Here is a 19,943-nt window from a genome sequence, read left to right on the forward strand (position 1 = left end):
GAACAGGGGGTACAATATATTTGGTCAACCAACTTGTCTGCTTCTTGACTGTTTTTACAGAGCTCCAGATGATAGCTTGATCTTTCATGTGCTTCTGTGTGTTCTTTGGCTGTACGCTGAGTGCAACTGCATGTCTATTGCTTTGTGTCAATGGCATGGAGCTTCACTCTGCTCTGCTATTTTTAATGCTCTGGGCTATTGGTTGCAGTGTGTCTGTGCTGTCTTGGGTTTGCTGCTGGACTCTTTGTGCCATGACATGTCTAAGCTCATTGTATGTGGTATTTGTACAAATACTTTTTCAGTTTCAAATTTCAATTTTAAACGAACACGTTCCAGCAGAGCAGGTGCTCCGTAAAGCCCACGCAGACCACACACTATTTGCAGGGCAGCAAATCTCTGCCGAGGTCTCAAGAAAAGAAAAAAAAAAAAAACATTTTAATTGATTAAAAAAACATTCTGTGCTCATGTTTTCACTATTCTTCATTGTTATTTAAACATCTTGCTGGAAAATGATATTGGCACTATAATTAATTTGTTATGGATTATGCTAAATTGAAAATGAAAAATTATTTATTTTGCTTGGCAGCAGTGGTTTTTCTGTCTTCCGTTGTTTCACGGGGAATTGTGTTGGGGGTTTAATTTAAGATATAAATAAAATAAAAATAAAATGAAAAGATATGTGGAGGATTAAAAACACCAGCATATTATTTCTCATGTGAATAGATTTGTCTGTTGTTATTATTATTATTATTATTATTATTATTATTATTATTATTATTATTATTATTATTATTATTATTATTAGCAGTAGTAGTAGTAGTAGTACTAAATTATTATTTTATGTATTTTTTACCACCATCACCACTAAAAGTACTATTATTATTATTCTTATTGTTCTTCTTCTTCTTCTTCTTCTTATTATTATTATTATTATTATTATTATTATTATTATAAGATAGAAACAGTCAAACTTGAACCTGTTTTTCTACATAACACATAGAGCATCTGGAACTTGATCATCATTTCACACTTTTCAACCTGTAAGGTCACTGCCATACAAATCTCAGAAAAAAAAAGTTGTAATTGCAATGCCCTAATATCTTTTAGTTTCTTTTGCAAGACAACACGCTGTTTGTAATCCTCGGGAGTACTGCCATTGACACCAGGACCTGTTATGGTCTCTACAGATTTGAATCCCATTCTGATCCGGAAGATAAGAAACCGGCATTGAGATCAGAGCTGCAAATGAGCACGCACTTATCCACTCTTTTTATCTGATGTGCATATATGGGTGTCAGAGTCTGCTAGCTGGTTAAGCGCCAGGTTTGTTTTTTTTCTGCCAGGTTTTTAAACACAAATGAATATAGAAGGCAATAGCAAGAGGCACTAGGCATTATTTGGAATTATATCTAAAGTTCCCAAGAGGCAAGCAAACTGCTTTTAAAAACGCATCACCATATCATACAAACAGCTTTGTGAATTGTCTCTTTGTCACACACACAAACCCCTGCATTAAAAGTGCAGATTATCTTTTGCAACCATGAAATGTGTTTCCCTAAATATGCTGCAAATCCAGCTTAGCGCACTCTGAAATGTGTCAGGCCTGCGTATGCTGCCCCGGGCTCTGACAGCCCCTAAAGAGAAAAGCATCCCAAGCAGATACAGAAGACGAGATAGAGGGGAAAAGAGAAAGAGGGAGCATGAACAGGCAGCTAGCCAGAGGTCTTGAGTTGCTCCTCTGTTCTGGCAATATTGCATGGCGCTGGACCAACTAACACGCTAAGGCAGCTGCAGCTTAGGATTCGGGCTATCACTGCGCTATCAACGCTTTCCAGCATACTCAAACTAATACCACATATGCACGCACACAAACACACACACACACACACACACACACACACACACACACACACACACACACACACACACACACACACTATCCCTATCTGCATTTCTTTACCAATTTGTTACGTGTGTGTGTGTGTGTGTGTGTGTGTGTGTGTGTGTGTGTGTGTGTGTGTGTGTGTGTGTGTGTGTGTGTATGTGTGTGTGTGTCTGTGTGTCTGTGTGTGTGTGTGTATAAGAGAAAGTAATCAAATAGCTAGAGCCTCATGATCTTCAAGAAGCCCAGCATGCCTCAGTGATACAAAAAGGACAAAAACACCTTACGGTGGGATCTCAATAGTACATGTGGATGCAGAAAGTAATATTCTGGGGAAAAAAAAAGAAAGGAATAATAATACTAATAAAACAAGCAGGGAGGTTGAAGCTCAGCAGAGTGGCAAGTTCAGCCCAGAGGTTTTTGTTTCATATTCTTGTTTTTTTCCCTCCTTGCTCTCTAACTCAAAGGCAGCATCTCCTTTGGGGCAGTGGAAAGGAAAAGCAAAGTGTAGAGTCTCTCTCTCTCTCTCTCTCTCTCTCTCCCTCTCTCTCTCTCTCTCTCTCCCCCCCCCTCTCTCTCTCTCTCCCCACACACGCACTCTGTCTGTCTCTCTATCTGCCCCAGAGCAGTCAACCCATATAACTGTCAGTGAGATGTACTACTGTGTCCCATTCAGCCTCACAGATGCTAATTCTACCATTAGTCTCAATAAGAGATTAGCCTCTAGCGGGAAAGTTTGAGGCGCAGATATGTGGAATGATGCAATGGAGTTATTGTGAATGGGGTTGTAATGAGACATCTAGAGGCTGCAGGTCCGACAATACTCGGCCAAGAGAAATCCCCAGGCAGTGCCGGTAGCATTAGAGACGGACCAACATAAGCCCTCCCGTCCATGATGAAGGGTTATGTGATTTTATTGTTTTATACAAGATATTGATGCTTTTCTGACCAGAGGTCTTCTTGCTGTAGAATTTTTAACGATGCCCAGAAAGTATTCTGAAGGTATGAATAGCTGATTAAATTACACGAAAAATGTCTGTTTCTTCCAACATGGAATACTGCTGAAGTAGAGAATGTTTCGAGGGACATGTCTGATGCAGTGACCTGGCTTTCGCAATCTGGTTCACTCTCTAAATTAAAGATGTAATTGTTAGATTGGGGTGGATATCTCAGGTCACAGGCTACGGCAACATTTTATTCTGTACGGGAAGTCGATCAAGACTCAGGAAGACAGATGTGATGTGATTAAAGTGGAGGTATTAAATCTTTAGCAGCAGCACAGTATGCCTGAAACACGTAGTCTGACAGAAGTGCCACAGAGTAGTACACTTTTAAATGGAAATAAAAATACTGATCCGTTAATGTATATCTAAAACATCTTATTGGTTGTAAATGGGCCATAGTAAAAGCTTGATAGTATTATAGCAGAACTTGCTATGAGTGTGTGCTATGCTTTTTTAATCCCATTCCTGCCATGCTCATGAAGGAATTCTGACTAATAACACCAAAAAAATAATAACACCAAGCTTCAAAAGTTCAGTTTTTCTTTTTATTTTGTACCTGCCTGCCCTATTTTCTAATAAACTTCTTTTGGCTCTGTTTCATTCATTCAATCATCTCCTGTAAGTGCTTTATTCTGGTCATGGTGAATCTGGAGCCTTTCCCAAGTCCTTAGCTGTTAGTCCATTCCATCCGGTCCATCCCAGGACACACCTGGCGCTTTAGCTCAGCTAATCCACCTACTGGCCTGAGACGTTAGAGGAAACACACATGGACATGGAGAGAACATGCACAGATGATACTGGGAGCTTGTGATCAAACTGAGGACCCTGGAGCTATGTGCTGGTAATGATACCTGCTGCATCACCACACCACTTAGTTCTATTTCCCAAATTATAAACAAATAAGTAATTTAATTCAAAGCAGCCCTAATCAGTGTAAAGTGTTTACTGGAGATACATAAATGAATGTGGGAAAGGCATCATGCAGAGCTGTACGATCACCACACCTTGTGGATTTTACTACTATCTCAATAAACTTGGCCTTTCTTTGTCCCACAAGCTTGAGAACTGATTCACTTCTTCAGCTCTTAAAAAGTAGTGAAAATCGTAACTCTCTACATATTCCTGAATGATTCAATTAATTTCAACTGAAAAAAAAAACCCACAGCTCTTTTAGACATAAAACATGCTAACAGTTGAACAAACTAACAAACAATTGAACTAACTAACTAACTAACTAACTAACTAACTAACTAACTAACTAACTAACTAACTTCCTCGCTCCTTCCATCCTTTCTTCCTTGTTTTGATCCTTCCATCTTTCCTTTCTCCCTTCCGTTCTTCCTTCTCCAGCCCTCCCTCCCTCATTCCCTTCCTTCCGTCCTTCCTTCCGTCCTCCCTTCTCATAATGAATATTTTCAGCATCTAATTTGCCTTCACTGTAATTAAGTCAAGTCTTTTCCCTCTTGATTATTTTTTAGCTTGGATATTGGATTACTACAGCATGCTTGAAATAGTTGCCTTTTATTAGCTTTCTATCAAAAAAACCTATAGAAATAAGAAAATGTGTTTCATGAAATAAAAGGTTTATGTGGGTAAATTAAAGCATGCCTTACACTTATAAATCAGACATTATGAGCAGTTGGGAGTGAGTATCCATGCTGAATCTGAGCGCAGATTCCTGCTTCGTTCTGTGCTCTCAAATATCTGCTAACTTCTCGATATTGTTTGCCAAATAAGAGGTACTGTGTTTACTGTGAGCTAAGCTAAACTACACATCATGGCATGAGAAAATTAACTAAGAGCTAGTCATTAACAAATATTTGATGACATCATTCACTAATGACTTTAGAAAACATTTCCTTTTGTTTGTTATTTCTCAGGCCCAAGCCTCAGATAATGGACAGAGACTACTGATATTCCAGTTACAGTATAATTGCGTGTCATTTGTTAGAGCTGTCCACAGTCCTAAGACACTATTTAATAAAGCCATTTCAGTGACAAGAAGATACAATAATGAATAAAAAAGAGCTGGAGTTCTAGACATAGTGATGACAGATGAGAAAAGTGTTGATGGGATCAGATAAAATGATTAAAGATGGGTAAAAAAAAACAAAAACTAGGGGAGCCAACCGACTGTGTCCAACAATAGGTCATGTGAAGCCCCAGAGCTTTCAAACAATGCTTTCATTGAGAGCGGAGGGAATACAAATAGGGCCGAGCTCTATGCTAGCACACCGCACGTTCTGCTCTGTAATCTCGCCGTGTAGGAGCTAAATTACACTGTTCATCTCGTCAAGCACAGAATTGTGTTTCTTGACATGCCACTGAAAGCAAAGAGAAGTCCTCGAGCACACATTCATGGTTTATTTATTACCTCCTCTTTCTCAGTCTATCTATCTATCTATCTATCTATCTATCTATCTATCTATCTATCTATCTATCTATCTATCTATCTATCTATCTATCTATCTATCTATCTATCTATCTATCTATCTCTTACAAGACACAAACAGAATTATATTCTCTCTTCATATGTTTGTCTTATACCTCATGAGAGATTCTCTACACACTTCCTTAAACTTTGAGCCTATATGTGTATGCATGGTGTTGTGTGTGTGTGTGTGTGTGTGTGTGTGTGTGTGTGTGTGTGTGTGTTTGATTATCTGTGATCGATGTTGCAGATGTACGAAGATGAGGAAGATACTGAAAATCATCCACGCATGTAATTGCACTTCACTCTCACTTCACCACCACAATCAATTCTGGATTGTCGAATTTTACAAACACAACAACACAACACACTGGATAAACTATATGCACACAGTGTTCATTCTGATTCCTAAGAGCGGTATGTGGGGTGTCTGGTGTTGTCATATGCCACTCGTTAATGTAAACAGTTTTCTTTTAGTCTTTAAAGCATTTAACAGGTTTATAGTGTTGGATATTTAGCACCTTTAATAATTTACTCTATGTAGAACAGGCCTGTCTGAACTTTTTTCAGAGTGGGACAGTAATTGGAAAAATAATCATAAATGAAATTGTTATTTATAACACTTGGCTGCTAATCACCTTTAATTAAGGACTCCTTAAAGGATTAATAAAAGGTTTTCCATGCTTAATATTGTATTGATCTTCTCACCAATAATTGTGTTTGTTTATTTTTCTTTAAATCTGACTAAATATCATTCTGTAAATAAATTTGGACATACTCTCAGAGAACAAAATATATATATATATATATATATATATATATATATATATATATATATATATATATATATATATATATACATATATATATGATGTTTAGTCCTGTAACTGGACTTGGGAAAACTCTGGGACTAGATTATTATCATAAACAACTAAGTAACTAACTAAGTAGATGAATAGGTATTAGCTAAAGGGTGTTTTTTTGCCTGCGTTCCTGGGATAGGCTCCACATTCACTACATCCCATTTGATCTCTACCCTTAAAAGAGGGAATCGTCTCCATTTCAGAACCCTTGCACTGGAAATAGTCAACTTCATTTCCAATTTGTCATGCTGTTCTGAGTCAGCACTAATCTAGCATGAATATACACTTTTGGCAATCAAAATTAACTTGCTGAAGTAACATCTTATTAAAAAGTTTTACTCTGCTGAATGCAGGATTTTCTTCAAATGTTTTACTCTGCTAAATGTAAGAGAGGCTGAATGAGGTTGTTGCCCTCATTGTTTTAATGCTCTTTATTCATTGATCTTTACTAAATGCTTTATCCTAGACAGCACTGCAGTGAATCTGAATCCGGAGCCTATCTCACCGAGGTAGGAAAACATCCTGGATGGAACTCCAGTGTACATCGCAGACCACACATTTCTACCAAATGGCCAAGTCTGAGTTATCAATCTGTTTCAGCATATTTTGAGAAGTGAAAGTGAAACGAACAAATCCAGCAGTGAAGCAAACAAACACATGGAGAACATCTTTAAGGTGGTAAAGCTATCCAGTGCACAACCATGCAGCCTTTTGACTGTTAATTTACTTTAATTTTCACACCGAAATAGAAATAATAATCACTCTTTTTGATGTTCATAATAAATGTAAATCACAGGGGAGAACACAGACTACAAGACTACATAAGAAGCCAAGCTTCCCTTAATATTTCATTAAAATGTTCACCAAAGTGATTATATTATTCCTTAATCTCTGTGGAATTCAATATTTGAATTTATTAACGATCAAATATCTAACTTCAATATCGCAGTTTGTTCATTTGTTCAAAATCTTCTTTGAAGACAGAGATAATACACAGTCATTGAAGCTTGTACATCAACTTGTGTGTTAGGTGTTCATGTATTCGCTGGACTATAAATGGGATAAACGACGGACGACAACAACTGGATTTTAATACATTCTATTGAGTCCAGGGATTCAGTTGGAGTGAATGGAGTGTGTGGGTGCAATTTGCACAGGAAAAGAAAATATTAGCGTTTGTTAGACAGCGTGCTCTTCATTTGTCCCACCTAACATATGGCTTCTGTTATAATTGGTTGACCTCTCAAAGGGTAACCAGCTGCCAATCAGAAAAAACATCTTAAACATGTCGGCATCGCTTGCAACCTGCAGTAGGTGTAAGTTGTAAATGTTGAATATAAACTGTGTGTATAAAAATCTGTTTGTTTATTTGTAATTATTTATGCAATTAGTTTATGTTAACGGGGGGGGCACGGTGGCTTAGTGGTTAGCACGTTCGCCTCACACCTCCAGGGTCGGGGTTCGATTCCCGAATCCGCCTTGTGTGTGTGGAGTTTGCATGTTCTCCACGTGCATCGGGGGTTTCCTCTGGGTACTCCGGTTTCCTCCCCCGGTCCAAAGACATGCATGGTAGGTTGATTGGCATCTCTGGAAAATTGTCCGTAGTGTGTGTGTGTGTGAGTGAGAGTGTGTGTGTGCCCTGCGATGGGTTGGCACTCCATCCAGGGTGTATCCTGCCTTGATGCCCAAAGACGCCTGAGATAGGCACAGGCACCCCGTGACCCGAGTAGTTCGGATAAGCGGTAGAAAATGAGTGAGTGAGTGAGTGAGTTTATGTTAACTAGATGTTACTTTCTTCCTTAGCTAGCAGCTTAGCAGATTTTGTCAAGAAATGAAAGATGCTGCTTAGGTTGACTAGATTCTAAAGCTCTAAATCTTTCAGAGCAACAACCAAGATTTTAATCTAACTCTTGACTTTAATTCAACTCAGAAAGAAAAAAATAAATATCCATTAGCTATCTTGGTACAGTAAAAATGATTGACAGTTTATTACGAATCTTAGATTCCGTACCCCTGTGAACTATTAATAAAGTGCTAAAATGAGTATGTTGACATGTACATGACAGACAAGTTGTTGTTTTTGTTGTTTTTTTACAGAAATGCCAGCCTGTTATTGACATTAGAGTTCTTATAGTTAGCTGATTTGACAATTTGCATGAATAAAGGTTTCATGGCTTCAAAACAGTATTATAGAACTTGATATACGAATGATATATATATGGGTTACATATCTAACATAAAATATGTAATTAAGGATTTTGTAGAATTTATTTTACAGTTAAAGGCATAATAAAATGACTGAGAGCCCTTATTATATCATACATGTAAATAAGAGCTTTGTGAATAGCGCAACATGAAATAGTGCATTAATGAAAAGCCTCCTGAATAGTGCAAAAATCGACTGTTATATCTAATTTGGTGGATGACATACTCTCCACTGTCAATCACAGAGACACTAGCCAATCGTAGGCTCTCTGCCAAGAAGGCAGGTAACGCTTTTCATTGAGTTTGTTTCATTGCCAGATACAGTACAGTTGTTTGGTTTCACATATCTTGGGGGGAAGCATGGGACAGATTTTAACCACCCCAGTTGCTATCTGTCATATGATAGAAAGAGCTAGCTAATGGGTAATAATCAGTGTTGTATAAAGTAGTAGAAAGCAATACTTGAGTAAAAGTACAAGTTTCGTACTAGAAAAAGACTGTGGTAGAAGTGAAAGTCACCTTTTAGAATATTACTCAATAAAAGTCTTAAAGTATCTGATATTTACTGTACTTAAGTATCAAAAGTCTGATATGTACTTACCGCGGCTAAGCGGTAGAAAATGGATGGATGGATGGATGGATGGATGGATGGATGGATGGATGGATGGATGGATGGATGGATTAATATTTGAAGTAAAAGTAAAAAGTAAAATTTCAGTGATTTTCGGTAGGCATCAGAGCAGGGGCGGTTCTAGGATTTCATCTTTAGGGGGTTTTAGCCCTCAGTGAGAATTTAAAACAAGAAGAGTTTTATATTATATATTATATGACTACACTGTAAGCCAAAACTTATGGTATTATTAAATGGCAAAAGTGGACACCAAAATGTTATGCATGATGTAATGATGCCAGTCTTGAGTCAGATCAGTTCATGTATGTGTGCATTCTCTACAAACAGTGTGTCCAATGAATGCAGTCATTAATAAACAAATATTCACAAGACAAAGACCAAATCAATAAATGTTATTTTTATTTAGTATTGATATTGCATTAATATTTTGTTTGTGCTATCAACTCTGGCAATAAGAATAGTGACATTTCACTGATTTTGGTTGCTTTTGGTTGCCACATTTATAGATAAACGCCTCCAGCTCTGACTGCGCGTGCACGCTGCGCGTACCTGTGCTTCTCCGTAGCGCGCGTGTATGTGCGTAATGCAATCTAGGAGCAGTGATTCGCCAAACCTCCCTTATTGCAGTCACACACATTTCTTATGATTTTATTTTGTAGTAATGAGTAACGAAGATGCTTAGTGGAAATATAACGGAGTAAAAGTATACATTTTATCTAGGAAATGTAGTGGAGTAAAAGTAAAAGTGACCAATTTAAATAGCGAAGTAAAGTACAGATACGTGAAATTTTTACTTAAGCACGGTAACTAAGTATTTGTACTTCGTTACATTACAACACTGGTAATAACTGGTAAGAACCAATTAGGATGAAACTGGGAAAACATATAAGAATCTGCTAACTAACAAATGTTCATCTACTAGCAAACAAAGTGGAAGATTTGTACTGTTACTGTGTGAAAACATGCTGACAAATCATCATATGTAATACCACATGTTCAACTAAACACCCCTTAGATTTAAACATGTGTTTGTGAGCAAGCTGCTTTTCATAACACCAGCTGGTGAAGGACAATTATAGAGCCATCCAAAGCTCTGCAACAAAACATGTCTAAACCTTGGCAACAGGTTGCATTTCAGGACTAAGTCTGTAAAAACCCATATCTGCCTAAACAGATGCACAAGTATGTACAAGCCATGCACATTACACATGCCTAATCCTCTTAAAAAGGTATTTAATAATGTGAAGGTCCAATGTGTAACGTAATTCGGTCATTGTTATGTTCAAGGACCTTTAAGCCATGTTGAATTATGGCAATAAGTATACCATCTGATAGAAAATGATTTGTGCAGAGAATTACAGCTGACTGACATGAACCAATGTCGTGTCAGTCAGCTGTATGGTCTGGTCTTTATCAGCAATCATTTGAAATTTTTTTCAGGACCAATTAGTTCCTCTTGATTGCAATATTGTAAACTGTTGTAGAAAGGACACAATTTACTTTTACATTATTTCCTATCCAGTGTCACCCAAATGATGCTGGGTTCTCTTCTGAGACTGGTTCCGCTCGAGGTTTTTATTTCATATCATTTCAGGGAGTTTTTCCTTGCCACCGTCGCCTATATATAGTATTATAAATTTAAAAATAATATTTTTAAATAAATGTTAAACTTTAATTGTATGTATTCGTTGATTTATTTTATTCTTTTTTTCCTCTTCTTCTTCTTCTTCTTCTACATATATATATCATTTCTTTTTCTCTCTCTTCTGTTTCTATACTTCTGTAAAGCTGCTTTGAGTCTTTTAAGACAGTGAACTGGGAAGAAAAAAAAACGACAAAATGCTATTCAGAAATATTAAGCTCGGTGTACATGCAGCTGCCTGATTTTACTTGATTTAAAAAAAAGAAAAGAAAGAAAAGTTTAAAGTCTAAACAAAACTCGTATCAAGCTCTTAAAAGAAAAAAAAAGTATAAGTACACTAGTCAAAATAAATGTTGTACACTACTACTACTCGTACAGTAATACTAAAATTATAACATAAATGAATCATAATTTTTCAATACAATATGAATGAAAAAAATCAATGATAATGTGATTCCAGTGATATATTGGCATCTTGTTAGCAAAACCTTAAAATCATAATGTTTATTATTATGATAGATATTGTGTATTATGATAATGTGTTATCCTTGGGTTATTTTTTGCTATCATGATACGATCTCATGTAACATTACCTATAATATATCATCATAAACTGGGTGGTGTGCTGCGGCCTAACACAAAGTGGAGTTATGTTTGCCTTCTCAAAATAGATCGTGCAAGTTTCTTATTCTTCTTTTCCACAGAAATAATACATTAAAGTTAAAAATATACTTAGTTCTCCCTCTTGAAGTCTTCTCTGATGGCAGAAAACATACTGATCGTTATTGATCGCACTGACACTGTTGACTCCTTCAGTAAATGCTAAATGCTTCATATTATAGCAACAATCTATGATTTAATATAAATCCATGAAAACTATATTATATATCGTATAAATTGGATTTCCACCTCTGCCCTGTGTGTGCATGTTCTCTCATGTGTATAGAATGACTGTCTGTAGTGTGTGAATGGCTGTCTAAGTGCGCGTGTGTGTGTGTGTGTGTGTGTGTGTGTGTGTGTGTGTGTGTGTGTGTGTGTGTGTGTGTGTGTGTGTGTGTGTGTGTGTGTGTGTGTGTGTGTGTGTGAAGGTGCCCTGCAATGGGTTGGCACAACGTCTCTAACAATCTGTGCTCCAAGTCTCATGGGATAGACTCCAGACTTCTAGTGACCCGGTGTAGGGACGGATGGATAAACCTCGGCTTGGAATTAGAGCTTTCACTACAATCAGAGCTGATGTTATAGAAAATTAATCAACATCCACCTGCCTGAAAATTCAGCACTAGATAATAATAATAATAATAATAATAATAATAATAATAATAATAATAATCACCTGCAGAATCCAGGTATACCAAGAGGCCTCTATCATTATACTGTAGTACTCTATGTCTTTTTAAACCTCTATGAGTTGATATTTTTTGACACTGACCTGTACCATAATAGACACTAAATATCCGCTGAATATCTGCTCACATTAGCATGCAGCTGGTTCACAATGTAGGCCACGGTGCAGAGCAGTGTCCTCTGACTTGACTACACAAGTAGATAATAAAATATGGTGTCCCAATATCCAGTATAACTTTGTGTCTGGGTCAGACTGAGCTCAATGGTACATGCTTTGTTTTTATATACATATATATATATATATATATATATATATATATATATATATATATATATATATATATATATATATATATATATATATCAGGTACTGTGGATCATTGAGTACAGAACAAATGAAAGATGTGTATTCGTACAATCTGACATAACATACGGTCATTAATGAAGTGAGTCTTTAATGTTATAGAATATATTCTTTTGCTTTTTCTTGGAAGCCTTTATTGGTCATTTGTTTTCAGATACACCTCAGCTATGAGTCACTCTGTCATAATACTGTAATTAGTGCTTCTTATGTGTTAGTATCTATGTTTAGCTATAACACGTATAAACACTTGGTTTGAGTGCTTGTTATGGCAATACGGGAGATACGTGAAAAGTGTGCTTTACTGCCTTTTCAGCTGAAGATTCTGTCAGACCAAATACAATTTTCCAGGTGGAAAAGCCATTTAACAGAATGGGGAAAGGACACACCATGTAGGACATAAAGGACATTACTTTAGGTTTGCTCCAATTTTATCTAGGTGAATTCTGACCTGTGAATTCATGAGCCTCAATGCTGTAAACCAATGAAAATATACAAATAAAAATGGATCTATGCTAAGAGGGCCTGCTGATTATTACAAAAAAAAAAATTATTTAACAATATTATTTTAAGCAATAGATGCTTTAGAGATGGAGGTAGAAGAGATGTTGAGGTTCTCTTTAGGAGTGAGGATTTGCAGGATTAGGAAGGAGGTCAGCGAGGATAGATTAAGATGGTTGGACATGTACAGTCGAGGGAGATGGTTATATTGGTAGAAGAATGTTGGAGATGGAGCTGCCAGTTAAGAGGTCAAGCGGAAGGCCAAAGATGAGATATATTCATTCATTCATTCATTCATTCATTCATTCATTCATTCATTTTATACTGCTTCCAAACTCTCTCTCGGGTCACGGGGAGCCTGTGCCTATCTCAGGCATCATCGGGCATCAAAGCAGGATACACCCTGGACGGAGTGCCAACCCATCGCAGGGCACACACACACTCTCATTCACTCACGCAATCACACACTTCAGACAATTTACCAGAGATACCAATCAACCTACCATGCATGTCTTTGGACCGGGGGAGGAAACCGGAGTACCCAGAGGAAACCCCCGAGTCACGGGGAGAACATGCAAACTCCACACACACAAGGCGGAGGCGGGAATAAGATGAGATATATGGGTGTGTTAAATGAGAACATGAAGTTAATTGTTGTGAGAGTAGAGGATGCTGAGAATAGAGTTAGGTGAAAACGGATTATTCGCCGTAACGGGAAAAGCCGAAAGTAGTAGAAGAAGAACCAATACATGTTTTGTAACATTTGACAATTGACATTTTATATATTTGTCTTTCTCTCTGCCTGCCTCCTTTGTTGTAGTGTAGCAGTGTTGGGGCCTCTGCTTAATTTAGCCTAAATGCAGAATGCCATTCTCCGTACAACCCATCAACTATAGAGACCACCACTGGACCAGAGATGTCCTCAGATCAAGCACTGCAGAAACATCAATATGACAGTGGGTGTTGCCCTGATATGAAAGCATCATGCACACTACAGTTGGTGTAATTTTAAAATCATTAATGCTTAGAGAAAAAGTCCACCAAACCCAACCAAAATCCAGTCAAAAGCTCTGGTCCAGATTAACAAGGCAAGTTTTTCAATCACCATGACATTTGATGGAGAATGTGTTTAATATGCATGGCATTACAATTACAGAACTTTTCTGTTCATATCTTTCTTATTATATAGTGTACCAGCCGGAAAATGTCTCACTGTGTTATAAATCCTTGCAGTTGTCCAGCTAGCTCTTGGTGATTGCTCCCTGTTCAGTTTGTTTGTTGACCCCGGTGTTCACATTGGCTCACTTGCTCTCCTAAAGAGAAGCAGTCATACAATCAGTAAAATCCTCCACACTCGGAGCTCATGTCTGGCTTGGCTGCCACACTCCCTGCCTTGGATCGATTTCGGCCTTTTCCCTGATGCAGCTGCCAGTTACTGAGGTGAACACACGCAAAGGGGGGCAATCAATGACAGGCATTTAGCTCCACCATGTCAGCTGGAGTAAAACATTCAGTCTTGGGAAAGCACGTGTGTTCATGCATGTGTGTCTAGGGTGAGCTAAGGCTCCTGTAGTCACTGATTCAACAGCACAATTCAAATAATACAGAGTCTAAACCTGTTGCTGCACTGTGGTCCATCTGGCTGAGGCAAATGCAATGCTTTTTACTGATCCATTATAAAGACTCGCTAAAAAACCCTGCACTGAAAGCACTATTATTCCAAAACCTCTAGTCGGTATAATCTCATAACAATATATACTTACTTTTATGGACTAACATCTGCAGATTTTTATTTGAGGCTTGGATGTAAAGTATTTATTTCATACGTTAAACTGCTATTTTCTTTTATATTTTATAGGAATAATATAGTTTATGTTTATGGTATTTCGCCTCACACTGCTATTTAGAAAAACAAGGCGAGTTTATAACCACTGGGGCGTTAATAAATACGGGAAAGAATCTTTAAATCTTAGTCACTGGTTTCACCCAGCCCTTAATTGTTGAAGCACATCATTGCTGTCAGTTCATTTTTTACATTTTTTTTTGCTTTGTATGTTCAATATGTATTCAGAAGAAACAATTGCTGCATTAGATACACAGAGTTAATGAAGATGTGCATGAAAGCTAGCAATTATCACATAAAAAAAGCAATGTGAAGTTGTTAAGTTGTGAAGTTGTCAAATCTCAAGGTAGTACTGTAGGTACTAAACAATGGCTGATGCTGTAAAGGATAATTCAACTCGAGAATGATAGATGTGCTCTGAACTGATCTACACATGGAGAGATTTTATTATTTCTACAGTCCTACAACTACAGGCTTTGCTGAACTAAACAGTACTGTATTTCAGTTTTATATGTATCTCAATAAAAAGTAACATTTTAAAAAGCATTTTTACGGCATTTAAAATCTGCCTAACTAAAAAAAAATGCACTTAGAGATTCCATTTGGAGATTGTGATATCTGGTACCTGATTACAAACCCAGTTTATTACAGTTTCTGTCCATTTTGCTGTGGCACATAGCAACCCAACAAATTTGCCCATTTGCCGTATTAACGGTATGAAAAAAACACCCAGCAAGGTTGTTTAGGAATGTTTAGAAAGCCTGACTATTTCATGTCTATTTGGTGAACTTATGTATATCGTTTTCGCCAAAACCTCTATATATAAACCCCCTATACACACACACACACACACACACACACACACACACACACACACACACACACACACACACACACACACACACACACACACACACACACACATATATATATATATATATATATATATATATATATATAAATGGCTTTTTTGCTGTTTACTGGATTAGTGCCACTGGAAACATTTTTTTTTTTTCTAATTATTTTACAGTATGCACTCAACATACTATCACAGAATACTTCTGATTATTACTTTACAGAAAGCTCATTTAAATAACACACATATGTGTTATTCTAATGGGATTTTTCTTTTAATAAACAGGATAATTCTGTGGATAATTTGGGATTTTTAAGTTTCTTCTCTACCTCAAGTGCACTCTTTTCCAATTTGTGGTAAATGAGAAGTTTTGATTCATCCTTGTTCCTGCACTTTACTGCCCCACTGATTGAGCTCTACTACCAGTCTGTGGTATTGACTCACTGACGTTAAGTGGTCTGGCTTTCCAGCGGCTAAGCCGACATCCTGCAAATATAGCTCTTCTGCCTCTTCTCTGGCACATGCCTACACTAACATGAAAGAGTAACAGAATAGTTAAGTAGAACTGCCTTGGATGGTGAAAACACAATGTCAGGATAGGAGCAGGTAGAAATATGTCAAGGAGTAGACCACAGAATATTTGACAATATAGTATAACCAGCATAAAGAAGTTGTTCAGTATTAAAGAACACATTTACCAGAATATACAGTCCATCTCGGGTAGTTTAGAGTAAGGCATGCCAGAAGACAGAAGCTGATGTAGATGCTATTATAGCTAGGGTACATGTTGGTTTCACTCCTGGGTCTAGACACAGCCTCCTCCATCCAAGGAGGGTCAGTCATTGTGCTTTTTTGCTGCGCAGTTTCAGTTCCCGGAAATCAACAATTTAGTCTGAGCTGACAGTTTAAAAGTTTAGGTACATCCTTAAATATTGTGATATGATACAAAGATTTATTAATATATAAATGTATTGGATTGATTTATAGCCTTTTATACCCAAAGTTCAAATGTTTAAATGGGAAGGAAATGATCAGTTTAGAAGCAAATTCAAGTGCCCCGAACTCCCTACCAATGTTTACACAGTCTATCACCAGAGAGTACGGAAGTGAGACCAACTGTGTAAGTAGTGGTGTGGAGGTATATACAGTGAGTTGTGTGTTGCCTTTGCCTCTGTGTGTGGTTCGGTGTGTTTGTAACGGTTAAGCGTTTGATTTCACAGGCTGCTGCAGAAAGCTGTGGATGTCTGCAGAGGAACAAATAATCGGCTAAATGCGATTTCTTCCCACAACCAGCTAGCCAGAACTGTAGACTGTTACCGAGTGCAATTGAATCAAGCGAAAGTAATAAAAGTGAAAAAAAAAAAAAAGCAGCAATAGGGACCTTGGGGGGGGGGGGGGGGGGAGATGGGTAACAGTACAGAAAAAAGTTATTAATTGTTAAATATTCAATCCAGAACACCAATAAGATATTATTTATACTGTATATATAGTCATATAATTAAAAATGACTCAGTGCGACAAAAAGTAGAGGAGGTGGAATAAAACATAGAGAGAGAGAGAGAGAGAGAGAGAGAGAGAGAGAGAGAGAGAGAGAGAGAGAGAGAGAGAGAGATTATCTCTTCCTTCTTGGACCTTCATGTGACTCACTTGGTTAATTGCTTACTTTACACCCAGTTTGCAGGACCCAGGAATAGCAGCGTTTCCCTGCATCTCAGGACGGCCAACACACTTTCCTTTCACACATCCTCTGTCACACACAGATCCCCATCTCTCTGTATCCATGTCTCTCTGTCTGTCTGCTTGCTTTCCTGTATTTCTCCATATACCTACTGTCTTTCTTTTTCATGCATTGTTTATGGGTAGTCTCATTATTAAACCTACATAAAGGCAAAAAAGGCAAATCAGTGGTACATGGAAGAGGCACATGCTACCTGATGGGGATCTTCCAAATTCATTTTTAGATATTAAGAGTTGAAAACAGCAGAAAAACTTTCATCCAAGGAAGACTGGTTAATGAGCTATACCCAGGACCTGAGCTTCCATTCTGTAGTTTTAGGATGAAGCTAGGACATGTTGCCACAGGAGTGCAGTTTAGAGCTGGCATGTCCTTTAATACTGTAATAAGACACGCAGATTTATTACGTGGCACTTTCATTAAGTGTGCAACCTAAAAAGCATTGATGCTGGTCATTTGTTAAGTGAAAGGTGGTTTGACATTACCGTTCCTGGTGCAACATTCAACAGCATTAATAATACTGCCTAAAATAGCAACAACTTAAAATAATCTTTGGCTTAGTTGACTACTTTTTTTTATTACTAGTCAATCAGTAAACTATAATAGACATGTAAACTCTATGTAAATCTTTAACTTGCAAAAGCCAGAATAGCAACTTTAGGATGGAGGCAACATCCAGAATTATCAAAATGATTTACTTTTTATTACATAATTGTATTATCATTTAAAAAAAAAAAAAGCTGCAGATGTCCCAATCCACACCAATTCCTGTTCCAGCAAAGATCCTGCACAAATTAAATACTGATTTTAACCAAAAGTTGAGGTATATCATTTTGTACCTCCTTATCTTTGGCTCCTTATCTACGAGTATGATGTCTGCAGAAAATTTAGGCAAGTTTATAAAGTTAATAACAACTGACTAAAATGTGAATGTCATTTTTATGTGTTTGCTAGAATTCTGCCATTCGAGACACTAGACAGGTTTCCCAGGACACTACACATGATGGAGTATAACAGGTACTCCAAAATCAGTGCTGCAGGAGATTTAGTTACAGAATCCAGCAGAGACTAATTTAGAGATCCAGATGTTTTGGACGATCAGAGAAAGGTACTGCAGATTAGAATTGGGACTGAACCCAGTCAATTCACTGGAAGACCAAGGTTGATCTTTAATGTGGATGTCATTATAAGCACATCTCCCATAACATCTCTCTCATCTTTGCCCATGGGTCTGTATGGTCTGTTCATGTCAGCAGGATCAGTGTCTAGTGGGATGTTCACCCAATTATGCCCTTGTGCCTGACAAGTGTAGCCTTCCTACCCCTGCAGTATTCTATTTTCACCACAGAAAAGGGCATTAATAATGCAACTGCAATGTTTCTCACTATCATTCCTCTAGATTGCCATTATGCTCTGAGTTCTCTCTCTCTCTCTCTCTCTCTCTCTCTCTCTCTCTCTCTCACTATCCTCTCTCCTAACTCAATCAACATTTGAGTTTCCAGTCTCTGGACTCTCATGCTCCTTGGCTCTGGTTGTTATTATGGTATACAGTGTGCTTGTGCACATGTAAGGGGCCATCAATTATTTTCAACACTCTCACAGTTGCTAGAAAGGGAACAGTTCCTGCTTCCTGATTTGGTACCGGTAGAAATCCTGGCTCCATGGCTCATAAATGAGTTTCTTCTGTCAGGCACACTGTTGGTGACTGGTTAAAAAGTGAGCCTACAGTACAAGGCATACTTCCCATCAGACACCAAATCAGCCTTATCAGTCTCACAGGGGAGAAAAAAAATAGTGACGTATGCACACACATGTGACACAAATGAGGTAAGAACACACAGAGCTTGTTTTGTGGAGAAGTGGAGAAGGCTGTATAAAATAGGTACAGAAACAGGTAGAAAATGATTTGGCAAAAAAATAAATAAATAAATCACTGTAACTGTGACCATGGCAAAGAGTGTGATAGAAAAAGAAAGCCACACTGAGATGAATAAAACCAGTACCAAAGATAGAAATTAAAGCAGATGCTCTTTTATGCAACCGTAGAGTGAGAAAGTTTCCCCTGACCACATGCACACACATCCGTGCACCCACACACACAAAGCAAATTCAGTTACATAAATGTGTTCTAGTAGTAAGCAGTGTCCTGAACAGCCCCTAGAGAGCAAGGCCAAAGAAGAACATCTGCCTCCAGCTTGTCCACCCAGGCATTCGTAAGCTGTTAAGCTGTCCATCGTCAATCGATGACCCCTTTACAATGTTCTGTGACTTGCTGGCATGGCCAAGACACAAACACATACACACACCTTGGGTAGACTCAGCAGGGTGTCTTTGATGAACAGTTTCATTAAAGCCAAAGATCTGAGTTCTAAATGAGTCTGCAGATAGTCCTTCATTACTTCTTACCCACAGCCAGGCAGGGCTCGATATATTAAAACGTTCAAGTGTGCAACTGTGTCTGGGTAGGAATACTCTAAATCTTCCGGGTACTCTACACACAGTACAGAGCATAACTATTCACCACTTTGAACTAGTCCCAGATTTTGGAGTGGAACTGAAATTGACTTAATTGGGATTTTACATTTATACATCATGCCTCTTCACAAAGTAGCACATCAATTTAAAGTGGAGCACAAATTCAATGA

General features: G+C 37.7%; 1 protein-coding gene and 1 long non-coding RNA gene across 2 annotated transcripts in view; one reads left to right on the forward strand and one right to left on the reverse strand.

Moving 5' to 3' along the window:
- Positions 1-19,943, reverse strand: part of si:ch211-186j3.6 (neural-cadherin) — a 217,331-nt gene that overhangs the window by 168,410 nt on the left and 28,978 nt on the right. The window lies entirely within an intron of this gene.
- Positions 3,574-7,280, forward strand: LOC125146333. Its single transcript, XR_007144791.1, has 3 exons — positions 3,574-3,727; positions 5,568-5,608; positions 6,647-7,280. It is a non-coding gene; the product is annotated as an uncharacterized LOC125146333 (long non-coding RNA).

This window comes from Tachysurus fulvidraco, chromosome 1 (assembly GCF_022655615.1).
Source record: "Tachysurus fulvidraco isolate hzauxx_2018 chromosome 1, HZAU_PFXX_2.0, whole genome shotgun sequence".
Classification (NCBI taxonomy): domain Eukaryota; kingdom Metazoa; phylum Chordata; class Actinopteri; order Siluriformes; family Bagridae; genus Tachysurus; species Tachysurus fulvidraco.